The sequence below is a fragment of the Vanacampus margaritifer genome, chromosome 4 (assembly GCF_051991255.1).
Source record: "Vanacampus margaritifer isolate UIUO_Vmar chromosome 4, RoL_Vmar_1.0, whole genome shotgun sequence".
In the NCBI taxonomy this organism is placed as follows: Eukaryota; Metazoa; Chordata; class Actinopteri; order Syngnathiformes; family Syngnathidae; genus Vanacampus; species Vanacampus margaritifer.
Genome location: NC_135435.1, coordinates 10,325,730 through 10,338,321, shown reverse-complemented (window position 1 = coordinate 10,338,321; position 12,592 = coordinate 10,325,730). Strand labels below are relative to the sequence as shown.

At 37.9% G+C, this 12,592-nt stretch overlaps 1 protein-coding gene across 2 annotated transcripts in view; it reads right to left on the bottom strand.

Moving 5' to 3' along the window:
- tspan4a (tetraspanin 4a) overlaps window positions 1-12,592 on the bottom strand; it is a 128,835-nt gene that overhangs the window by 110,858 nt on the left and 5,385 nt on the right. The gene's annotated exons all lie outside the window — the stretch shown is intronic.

Here is a 12,592-nt window from a genome sequence, read left to right as displayed (position 1 = left end):
TACGAGCACCTTAGAGTCCCCGGTTAACTTGACATGCATGTTTTTGGAATGTGGGGGGAAGCTGGAAAAACCCGCGCAAGGATGTGAAGAATATGCTATACTCCATGTGGAAAGACCGGAGCCAGGATTTGAACCCTAGTGTCAGCTGTTCACTTATTGGAAATGTTTTTGAACTATCAGTGTGAACTTGAAAGTCCTACTTTTTGATGACCACGTGTTGATTGCTTTGGAAAAAATTTGAACCCACTAATGGAACAAACGACGTGTGGTAATCATCATGTTTGCTTCTAACGGAAAATAAAACTGACAAAGCAGCCTTTTGGATCAATGATTGTTGTCGACACACGGGCAACCAACAAGGTAAAGATTCCCCGCACTCAGCCTCTTAGTGGCTAAAAATGGCTTTTAGATAGTTGCCTGCAAGACAGATGTGCAATGTTGAAAATAACAAGGCTTAAATAAATACATCAGATTTTTTTTCACCAAATATATCTAGTTCAATTATCAGTAGTGCTACAAATTGAAGTGTGGCTGTTTAAATCGTGGCAGTTGATGCAAACAAAAGAAACCTGTTGAGTGAAATGTAAAAAATGTGAATTATAACCACAACAAATGCCATAACATTGTGTTGGATATCATTCCGATCCAATAGGGTTCTTGTTCTGAGATAAATTTAGAGCTTTGAAGATTGACTGAAAACTATTATCAAGATTGACGGAAGTTATAGCCTACCTATATCATTTGAATTCTGTAGAATGTTGAATGTTTAAAGAAGATCTGTATCCGATTTGGTAGTAATGGACAACAGAGAAGAAATATGCCTCCATGGTGGCTTCATGCCAAATATCCTACACTTGTAACTCGGCGCTGACACAACATGATTCCAATAATTAAATTGGCTCTTGCATTTGATTTAAAATTGTGACAATTTTTTTCCTATGAAGATATGCAAACGGTGTGTAATATCTTAATACCTCCAAAAACAAGTTATAGTATGTAACTACCTAGAATAAAGGTGCCTCTAGCAGGCATTAAACGTCACATGACTACTACTACTACGGCTTCCTTTTATTTAAGTGTCATTACTGTGGTGTGTGTTCATTTTGGTATGTTTCGTTTAGGTTGAGCTTGAGAACTGACAAGTCAGCATTACAATGAAATGTAAAGATTTTACACCATTTGTACATCTTATATATGGACAATTGCAATGCACAGAACTGTACTGTACCATGTTTTCCCATTATTGCTTAATTAATAGCAGAATTACATGCTATTGCTGGTATGATGAAACATTATGTACGCAAGCGGCAGCCAAAAGAAAGCCTGATCTTGGCAGAATTGTACCATAACAAATTGATAGATAGAATAAGACAACGGATCCCACAGGAAGACAGAAAAAAATCACTGGTTACAGCAGCATAGAACAGTGAGAGAGATTTAAAAGTAGGGGTGGGATTCTTTGAATGTCTCACGATTCAATTCCGATTTGTGGGTGTGCAATTTGATTCAGAATCAATTTTCGATTAAGATTTTTGATTCACAATTATTTGATTGACAATGATTTTTGCTTAAATTTATAGATGTGTAAGGAATCGTAATTATCTACTCCAGTCTGACTCGCTGATGCTAATTAATGCGCTACTCACGGCACTTTTATCACTCAAAAGAACGGCTCCACGCTGCAAAAAACAACTTTTATTGGAATAACTTGATTGTGACTTTTCCCTTCTACTCGCCAATGTGGCTACAACTTAACATTGTATCAGACCGCGTGGAACCACACTGCCCCTGAGTGGCCAAATCGGGTACAACATGAACAGCGCTCCCAGTAAAGGCACACACAAATAAAGGTAAGACAGTATAAAATTATTTAAATAAAATCGATTTTGGGACATTTAAAATCAATTCTGAATCGTACTAAATGAGAATCGCGATTCTTATGAGAATCGATTTTTTGGGCACACCCCTATTTAAAAGGCATAGAATATAATGGGGGGGGGAAAGCATTATCAAATAAACCAGATGAGAAAGGGGGGAAGTCTCTCAAGTAGTTGAAATGGCAAAAAAGATACAGTATGTTGCACCTTGTGTTTTATTGCACTGAAAATATTGCACATATGCGATGTTGAAAGTGACAATCGCCAACTATAGTAGCATGTGCAAATGCAATTAAGATGAACATTTGGTATTGTTTGTAGTAAATTAATCAGAAAACGAAAACTGACAAAAATTTAAATAATTTAGTTCTCTAAGCATTAATATCAAAACATTGTAGACCATATATACAGTACATAGTGTGCTCACAGAGATTTTTTGTTTTTTCAAACATATACTGAACATAATTGTGAGCGGGAAATGGCAATCACATCTCCAGCCTTTTTGTTTTGCTTTGACAACAAGTAACCAGAGGCAGTCAACAGCCGTCACCATGCTATGGAAAGTGGACGGAGGGGATGTTGTTCTTTGAATTGCACAGCATGCGTCGCCGTCCAATTACCCACAACACTGTCAGCTGAACATTTTTTTTGTGTTGATAAAAGAAAATAAACTGTTTTTATAGTGAATGCAAAGTCTAGTAGAAGACTGCTCGCTTTTGACATCTTAGTGACTGCTGTGGCAGACAGTTAATAAGACGATTATTTTTATTTACACTGTCAAAAACTAATTAGCTGTTTTCATCACATACATGTCATTTTGAGAAGATTGAGGTATTAGACAAGCATCTTAATACCCAGTGTACTAAAATGGGTGTGTCAGGGTTTACCTTTGGGCTGTTTTGTGAATTCTGCACCGTACACTTCAATGGAAGCCACCTCTAAATACCACCACTGTCATGCCGTAATTATACCAAACAAAAATGCAATATAACAGCACACAACTCAAGCACTTAAGAATCAAAATTTATCTAATATACTGACAACATCCATCCATCCATCCATCCATTTTCTTGGCCGCTTTTTCCTCACAAGGGTCGCGGGGGTGCTGGAGCCTATCCCAGCTGGCTTCGGGCAGTAGGCGGGGTACACCCTGAACTGGTTGCCAGCCAATCGCAGGGCACACAGAGACGAACAACCACACTCACATTCACAATACTGACAACAACATATAAAAAATAATAATAATTTTAATTGCATCATACCATAGACGTTCATTATCAGATATATAATTATGTACGGTATTTGTAAAAAGGTAAGAACATTTGTCAGGTCAGAAGTCATTGCAGGTTTGCCAGTGTCTGCATCTCATCCAACAAATTAGCAGCTGCACTGCCAGATCGTCATCACTCTGTCTACTTTTTTGCATCCAGCCATTTAGAAAGGTCACGTTTATATTCTGATATACTTACACTGCTCTGTTGTTCTCTCTGTTTGCTGCCTGCCTGCCTGGACTCTGTGCTCATATTCATGTTAGCCTCTCAAACAGGAGTGTTTGCCTCCAGCCACAACATTAACCACATGTTACAATAAATATATCTGTATCGTAACCTGCTGTTCATCTCTTGTATCTGCAGCTGGATCCGGCTTATAAACGGAAACAAAACAAAATTTGTGTTTGGTAGATGATTTCGTCATTGTAATAATGCTTGTTGCCAAAAAATCTTACGCCGTTCAAAAGCCTCATTATGTCCCTTTTAAATGGTGCCACATTTGCAAACAACATGCATTTGTGGGATGAGCAGCAGAGCTGGTATGTGGGTTGGCCCAGAAAAAAAGAAAAAGCTAAATCTTCTCTGCCAATGGCAAAAAGATTATTTTGCTGTTGCCATTGACTATTGCTGAGCTTCTGGTACCTGAAAATGTGGAAGAATGTTATGCTCAGCGAGTCCAGATTCTGCCTAGGGCATTTGGAAGACAGGGTCAAGCTGTGGAGAAGATACTGAGAACATTATGCTTATTGCTGAACTGCTGGGGTGGCGTCTCCCTTAGTGGAGAAACTAGACTTGTCATCATTGGAAGCAATCGGAATGCAGACAGACATCAAGATGAGAGTCTGCAAGCAGTGGAAGCTACCCTGCAAGATGACCATACCACTACCATACAAACGCAGACCCATTCGAAGTCTTGCAATTCATTCTGTTTGTTTGAGGCACAAAAATGTGTATTTTGACTGGCAAACTGCGATGCAAAACTGCTTATTTTGAGCATAAACGATAGTTAAGTTACATTGATGACTACTGCTTCTGAAGGCCCTGGACAAATTATATATACATGGCAGCACACAGAGGCTGAAATCAAATTAGACACACACAAAAATCTAACATCCACATTGATGTACTGAGGCAGTGATGACAAGAGTAAGGCTACAAAATGAGGAGAACAGTTTAGGCCAGCAGAGATTGATGTTTATCGATATTCCATCACTCTAAATGGGAAGTCAATGACAATAATATGTTCTATGCCGCCCCAATAGTCTAAATATGGTATTCTAGTTAATATTGCATTAAAGGAATATGAGTTATGAAGCAAAATCCAGCCGTTTGTATCCACCTTAGGGGGCGGCCATTTTGCCTCTTGCTGTCGACTGAAGATGACATCAATGTTGCTCAGGTCTCAGGTAACAACCAATCACAGCACAGCTTCAGAAAACAGGTGAGCTGTGATTGGTCGCTGCCTTCGCCCTGAGCAACTGTGATGTCATCTTCAGTCGACAGCAAGTGGCAAAATGGCCGCTCCCTGAGGTGGATAAAAACGGCTGGATTTTGCTTCATAACTCATGTTCCTTTAATGCAATATTAACTAGAATACCATATTTAGACTAGTGGGGTCACATATGACATATTATTGTAAAGAAATGTTTAAGGTTGACTTCCCCTTTAATACTTAAAAATGTTGACTACTTTAAGTTGATAGACTGTAGCATGAATTTATTTTCTTGTCCAAACATAACCCATTTAATACACTTCAAAGAAAATGGTATTAATATCCTTTACTTCCCCCAACAATGTATTACAGTATAAAGGGACATATTGCTTTTTCTCTGAATATGTATTAAATATTATCAACAATTATTTTCAAGCTCTAATAATTGCAAGCTAGAGACTAGAAAAATTACATATCTAAGAGGCAATCATATGCAAAGTTATGATGACAGAAATGAAGTAGCCTGCATTGATAAGCAGCAAACATACGGTAGCTCACCCTGATAAATAATTCATTGCGGAGTTGGCTGTTTAATATGTATCAAATAGTAACTATTATTCTAAGATGGATTGTCTTGTTATAACATTTATAGCATTTTTTTTTGTAGTATGGAAGTCACAAAGTCATGTCAAACAACAAGCATAAAAAGTGAACTTCAGAAGCAAGACCAACAGCTGGGGAGGCAGTTAAAGGAGAAAAAATATATTGACTTTTTACAGGCGTACTTCTGTCAGAAATGATAGAAAGCTAAAGTGGTGCTATCAGCAAGACACTTAAAGCTTCTTTGTAAAATATACAACACTGAAGGAGGAAGCAAGCATTAGAACGGTTTTGCTCCTGACTTCCAACATTTTTGTCTTTTTGCCTTGTTAACTTCACAGTGATGATAAGACAATTATATTGAATGGCAGAGTGTGAATGTTAATCACACCACTGGCCACAATTTAAAATCATTTCAAAGGTTGTTCTCGGTCACGTGTATGTTTCTGCATAAGAATATGAAAATTCAATCACTATACAGGTGCTTGTCTGAAAATTTGAATATAGAGGAAAAGTCCATTTATTTCAATAATTTGTTTTAAAATGTGAAACCTGCATGTTACATTAGTTCACCACACAAAGTGAAATATTTCAAGCCTTCACTTGTTTCACAGAAAAACACAAAACCCAAAAAATCCAGTGTTTCACAAAATGTGAATATTTGGTGGGATCAACAACAAAATAATCTCAAACAGGCATTTTGACCTTCTGAAAAGTGTATTCAAGCCATATACCATCAGTACTTTGTTGGGCATCTTTTTACAATAATGACAGCATTAGGGCGGCGTTACGTGGAGACGATCAGGCTTTGGCACAGCTGACACAAAATGCTTTGATATCGGCCTTTAGATTGTCTGCAGTTTGCTGGTCAATTACGTGTTGTTATTCATTGGCTATTAGAGCAAATATTGGTAGTTTTGGTTTTGTGGGCAGGTTCCAAATCCTGCCGGAAAATAAAACCATTGTCTCCAAAAAGCTTGTTGGCATTGTGAGTTCTCTAAAATGTCCTTGAGGACAGCTGTTTTGACTGTGGACTTGATAAAAGACAATGAAGTCACACCAGCAAATGAAAACCAAACCATCACTGACTGCAGAAACTTCACACTGGACTCAAAGCAGTTTGACTTTTGTGCTTCTCCGGACTTTGATTGTGAAAAGCATGCAAAATTGACTTTCATACGCAAAGAGGACATGGGACCACTTGGCCAATAGGCTGACGCTTTTTTTCCTTAGCTTAGCACACATGCTTCTGATGTTTTTGGCTCAGGAGTGGCTTGAGTTATGGAAATCTAGCTGTAGCACGTCATGCAAACAGACATACGTATGTGCACCTTTTCTAGCCACGTTTTTCCCTTCAGCTCAACACTGTCTTCATATACTTTGATACAGCGCTCTGTGAGCATCCAGCTTCTTTAGCAATTTCTTTTTGAGACCTTATATGTCAATGATGGTCTTCTGCACAACCGTCAAGTTAGCAGTCTTTCCCGTGATTCTGAAACCAGACTGAGACCATTTAAAGGCTGAGGAAAACCGCCGCAGTTGTTTTGCATTAACTAGATGACAAGATTGGGACACACTGACCCCACAATGTTGAGCTTCGTCATAATATTTTAATTTTCTTGAAACATTTCTTTTTTTTAATCTTTGTGTCTTTCTGCCATAATCTTCAAAATTAGAACAAATATTTCTCTTTGTGTGTGGTGAACTAATAGAGCATAAAAGTTTCACTTTTTAAAAACAAATTATTGAAATAAATGGACTTATCCTCAATACTGTAGTTTTCTGACCGGCGTATGTATCTATGTACTGTATTTGCATTACATTACTTTAAAAATGTATATGGTAAGAGAACTGATTGTGGTCAATCTAATTTAACGTGGTGACTAATAAGCATCATATTGATTGCCTATAGAGCTGAATGTAATACAGTATTTTATCCAACAGAGCAAATGTGGCTCTATAAGTTAATCAAACCAAACAAAGTTGGTACCAGAGGGAAAACCGTTTTTGATTGCATTGTGTTTTTACTTTATTTTCTTCTATATTGACTTTCATCTTGCCAGCCGCCCATCCATTTTTAATGCCTCTAATACTGTTCTCTACTGTGGGTCACAGGTGGCAGGAGCCAATCCCACCTGACTTTGCGGTGAAAGGCAAACTAGAACCTGGACTGGTTGCTGGTGCATCATAGAGCACACTTCCATTTCATGTTTGCCCTTACAGTGCACAGAGAGTAAAATTAGCTCAGGAATTTATTGTGAAAATGTAAATGTATTCATTCTTGTTAGTGTGAGTTTCCAATATTACTTAACAAAAAATTATTATTATTTTTTTTTTTAAAGCATTCCAGTGTGTTTGTTTCTGAATGTGGGGTCTTAATTCCAGAAATCTAAGTTAATAACTACAGCGATTAAGTGAATTACTCAGTGGAGCATACTTTATATTCTAGATGTCTAAACATCAAATTGCTCACAAAATTAAACTGAATGTGCCACAGGCCTCCGTGGACCACATCAGAATCAGTCATAGTATAAAACAGAGCTGCAGCTCCACTAGAATGTATAAATAAGTGAGAGGCACACGCCAAAGAAAAAAAAATCAATCCCGGATTAATCCAATTTAACCAGCTCAGAGAAACAGCAAAGATTAAACAATCAAATCAAGATGTGATCAACAGCCACACGCACATGCCCAAGTAAGATGTTATTTCAACCTCAAATTACTTATAATTAAACATAATAGAGCTTTAAATGAAGAAAAATTTTAACTTTTTACATTAACTTTACATTTACCCTGAATATTTTAGTCTCTTTCAAGTGTAAATTTTACTTTATTTAGACCCTGACTATAATATATGAGAGGGGAAAATGATCATGCTTGGAGACTTTCTAACATTTTTTAGTCTAGAAGACAATTCAGGGAACAGGTCTCTTTACCGAATGTCACAAATGCATACAACATTAATGTATACAAGATGCTTGGAATACTGTTGCAAGCAAATCAGAGGAAAGGATATGTTCCTCTTATTAAATTGGATGCAAACAAGTTTATATACCCACAATAGAGCAAAAGTAAAGGTTATGTAAAGATTAGACGGCTTTCACTCCCCCCAAGAGAACTAAAAATAACAAGCCATGCAAAATCACTGTTACTATTTTTACCACATGCCGAGAAACACTCTAAACAAATATTTAAATAGAACAGATAATAGAGGGCCTCATTAAGGAAAGCATTTTGATGGCTGTGATGATATAAAAATATAAGGATGTAAAGTAGTAAACATCAAGCAATGAAGGGGAAAAACACTACTCTTGTTTTTTTGGTCAATCTTAAACTGGGTGTGAGACTGGGAGTCAGCGGCCTTGAAAGATTGTGGTTACAGACTGTGGGTTTTTTTTCGAGGGCGAGTTCTCATCGAGGAGACAAAATGGACCTTTCAGAATGTACAAGGCCAGGCTGGTGTTTTACACTCTGAAAGGTCTGGGCGAACAATAAAACATAAAACAACAATAGCCATCCAAATTTGAGCTTTTTTTGACTTGCTTATTTGTGAGGGTAGCTCAGAAAAAAACAACCTTTGTTCACATTTTGTTACATTTTGCGTGTTGAAATAGTATGTCTGGATAAAGGCTAACTACTGAATTCTATTGGTTGTGGTGAAGCCACAACAGACCAGAATAAGTTGGAAAACCATTTTATGGGATGTAGTTGAAAATAATAAAACCATTTCCAGTAGGAATTTGGTTCTTGCATATACTATATCACTGTGGAGAAAATATGCACCATATGCTGCTATTAAGGTAACCAATATCAATTAATTTAAGGTAGGTTAAACAAAGCCACTCATCATTTGTTTATAATGTGTTTAATTGGGCATGTGTGTGTAAATAAATACAATTTAAAAGAGATTACAAATACATAATAATATTTCACTCTTACCTATCGTGCCCTATTGTCATACCAGATTCCCCCCTAATATGAACGTGTACCCTTTTCATTTCTATTGCCATGCTAATTCTGCAGTGATAACAGACAGGGGGAAAAAAACACTTGCATATTTTACCTAAATCCAAAATAACACATATTGCACCAATTCTCAACTCTTTCTTTCCTTGCCATGACTGCAGAGCTGTGGCCATAAAGTGTACAGTGGTACCTCGGCGTTTGAACATAATTCATTCCTGCGAAGTGTTCAAAGTCCAAATTGTTCAACCTCCGAAACATTTTTTCCCATAGGAAATAATGTATATGCAATTAATCCGTTCCCAAGCTCCAAAAACAGAAAATTCCCATTTTAATTTATATTTATATTTTTTACATTTACAGTACAGTACAGTGTTCATACAATAAAAATACCTTACTTGTTGTGGTGTGAAGGCATCAGTGGATGATAAATGCTATGTTAATGCTTGCTTTAGTTCACTGCTGAGTTCGTGTATTTTACATTGGGGATATTGTTAGAAGACTAAGCGGTCCTTGCGTGCGTTGTTTAACGTCAGGCACGTTGTTGAACTGTTAAGGGGGGTGGGGGGGTTCCTCGTGCCAGTATTTACAGAAGTAGTCCCAGTAGATACAACGGCGCGATAATCTCCTTCCTAATTCCACTGTGGTTTGTAGCACTGTATGTTTTTCTTTGCTACCACTGGCATTGTTGTCTTTCTTTGGGCCCATGGCGAGGAAAATTGTTGTGGAAAAATCAAAATGCACTCGCAAGTATGGAGCACCCCTGGAGGCATTCACGATCTGATTGGAAATGAGCAGTGCATCGTCTCAGCTACCGCAACGAGAGCATTGAGCGTTGCTTAGCTTCGCTCGGCTTCACTTGGCTACCTGTTTTCAAGGTATGTTCGGCTTAGCTTGCTTTGCTTGGGTATTCAAACTCCGAAAATGAGTTCAATTTTTTATTTTTTACTCAGATTTTTTGGTTGAAGTCCGAATTGTACGAGTTTCGGGACGTTCAAACTCCGAGGTTCCACTGTATTAAAAAAAAAAAAAAAGAAAAGCTTCAGTGAAATGTGTAAAGTTAAAATTAGGGTCAATCAGCCCACCGGTGCACGCACAACACAAATGGACCTTTAGGCGGCAGTATACTACAGCCCTGTTTTTTTAGTCATCTACAGTAGAACCACTGTTCAGGGCACATTTGCAGAGTGGTGCCACACCCAGAGAAGCCCACAAGTGAGCCACAGAAGTGCACTTAGACAAGCATACCAACTGGCTGTGACTATTAAAGAAAACACTCCACACTTCTTTAGTGAACAAAATTTTCCACCGTGTCCTTGTGAATACCATGAGGCCTTATGGAATGTTATCCACTGAAAACACATGTAAAGAATGTATTGCTGAGAGTAGCGCCAGTCTTGGCGAATATAATATTGCCAAATGTCATGAGCCGTCATTTCAGCACTTCAGACACACTGGAGTTGATAAACTACAGAAGGACACAGGAAAAGGAAGGAGCCTCCTTTTTCTTAACTATCTCCATGCACATCCTGGAAAGAGTCATGCTGGACTATCACAGAGCAAGAGATTTATCATGTAATTTGGTTACATAAAGAGCATAACATGAGGAGTTCTCATGAGAAATAAAATAGTTTTCTCTCTCTTTGGTTCGAGCTGACAGCTAAATGGTCTGCCGTATGTCCAAAACATAAACAAATTATTGGCTCAGCTTGCAAAAGACACATGACCAAACTCAGATAATAGGTGAGCCGTGATTGTTAGTTAGCTGAGCCTTGAGAGACTATGATGTCATTTTCAGTTGACAGCAAGTGGCAAAATGGCCGCCCTCTGAGATGGATTAAAAACAGGTGGATATTGGTCGTAGCCAGCTGTGATGTCATCTTCAGTCGACAGCAAGTGGCAAAATGGCCGCCCGCCGAGATGGATAAAAACGGCTGAATTTTGCTGTTTAATTCATATTCCACAAACACAATATACATCAGCATGACGTATTCAGAGTAGTGAAGGCGCATAGACCATTTTATTGTAAAGAAGAGTTTTGGGTTGACTTCCCTTATCAAGTATATTGAGCTACACGTACAAACGATCACAACATCATTCAGTCTCTAAAGGAGACATCTGTTTTTTTTCACATTTTAAAGAGGAAGCCAACCCCAAAAAAATTATTATCGACAATAATATGTATAATAATATGCAGCCCCACAACAGTATATCAGGAGGCAGCCATTTTGCCACTTGCTGTCAAGTAAAAATGACGTCACTGTTGCGCAGGTCTCAGGTAACAACCAATCACAGTTCAGCTTCAGAAAACAGGTGAGCTGTGATTGGTCGTAGCCAGCTGTGATGTCATCTTCAGTCGACAGCAAGTGGCAAAATGGCCGCCCGCCGAGATGGATAAAAACGGCTGAATTTTGCTGCTTAACTCATATTCCGCAAATGTAATATTAATCAGATTGTCATGTTTAGACTAGTGCAGTCACATATCACATATTATCGTCAAGAAATGTTTAAGATTGCCGTCCCCTTTAATCAGTTCCCTGGTGCCTCTCTCATGGTTTGGTCAAAATACACCAAGAATCTACAATTGTAGCATACTTATCATCACCATTTAACAGCGCTTTTGAAATCAACCAGTTGTAGGGGCTTATGCAAATAAGCTACGGGTCAACCCGCCCTCTCGAGAACAGCTTTGTATTACCATGACGATCAGAGTCAGAGCTGTTTTGAGGGCTAAATGAGATTTTTTACTTTTGAAGAAATAAGCAGGTGCGAAGTGCACCTGAGCCCACATAAACAAAGTAAAAACATTGATTACATTTTCAGTCATGGAGGCAGCACTTCATCATCAACCATCAAATAACAGTTATCCATTCAATTATCAATTTGATCATGCAGTGAACTTGTCACCATACACACACATTTTATTATGGGTTAATGATGGATGTACAGCACTACAGAGAACCTAATAATGTTGGTTTTGTACAAGCTATTTGTACATTCAACTCACGGTTCTGAGGTTGGGGAGCTTACATGTTTCCCATGTGTGTGTGTTTTTACTTCCACAAGTATTGTTGGTTCTTATTTGACTAATGCTATGCCAGCGAAGCTTTGCCCCACCAGATTCAGCTGATGGTGCTGTTTTTCTTTCTGTGCACATACAAGGTATTTTACATTCAATGCAGAGTAGTAATTAATTTACAAAATTGTTGGCCTTTAACATCTAGAGAGCTTTTGTGTATAAATTTGGCATTGGGCACCTGGTGGGCTGAAATATTAATTTTGTTTCATTAGTTTTAAAAAACAAATGACTGAGTTCAACAAGTGATGACGTGACCAGGAGGACAAGCAATTCATTCGATCTGAATTTGATCTTCATATTAATTATTAGAAATACATAAAAACAGAAATGATCGAAAATCCAAATCTAACCTTTGGTTTAATAAAGTAAA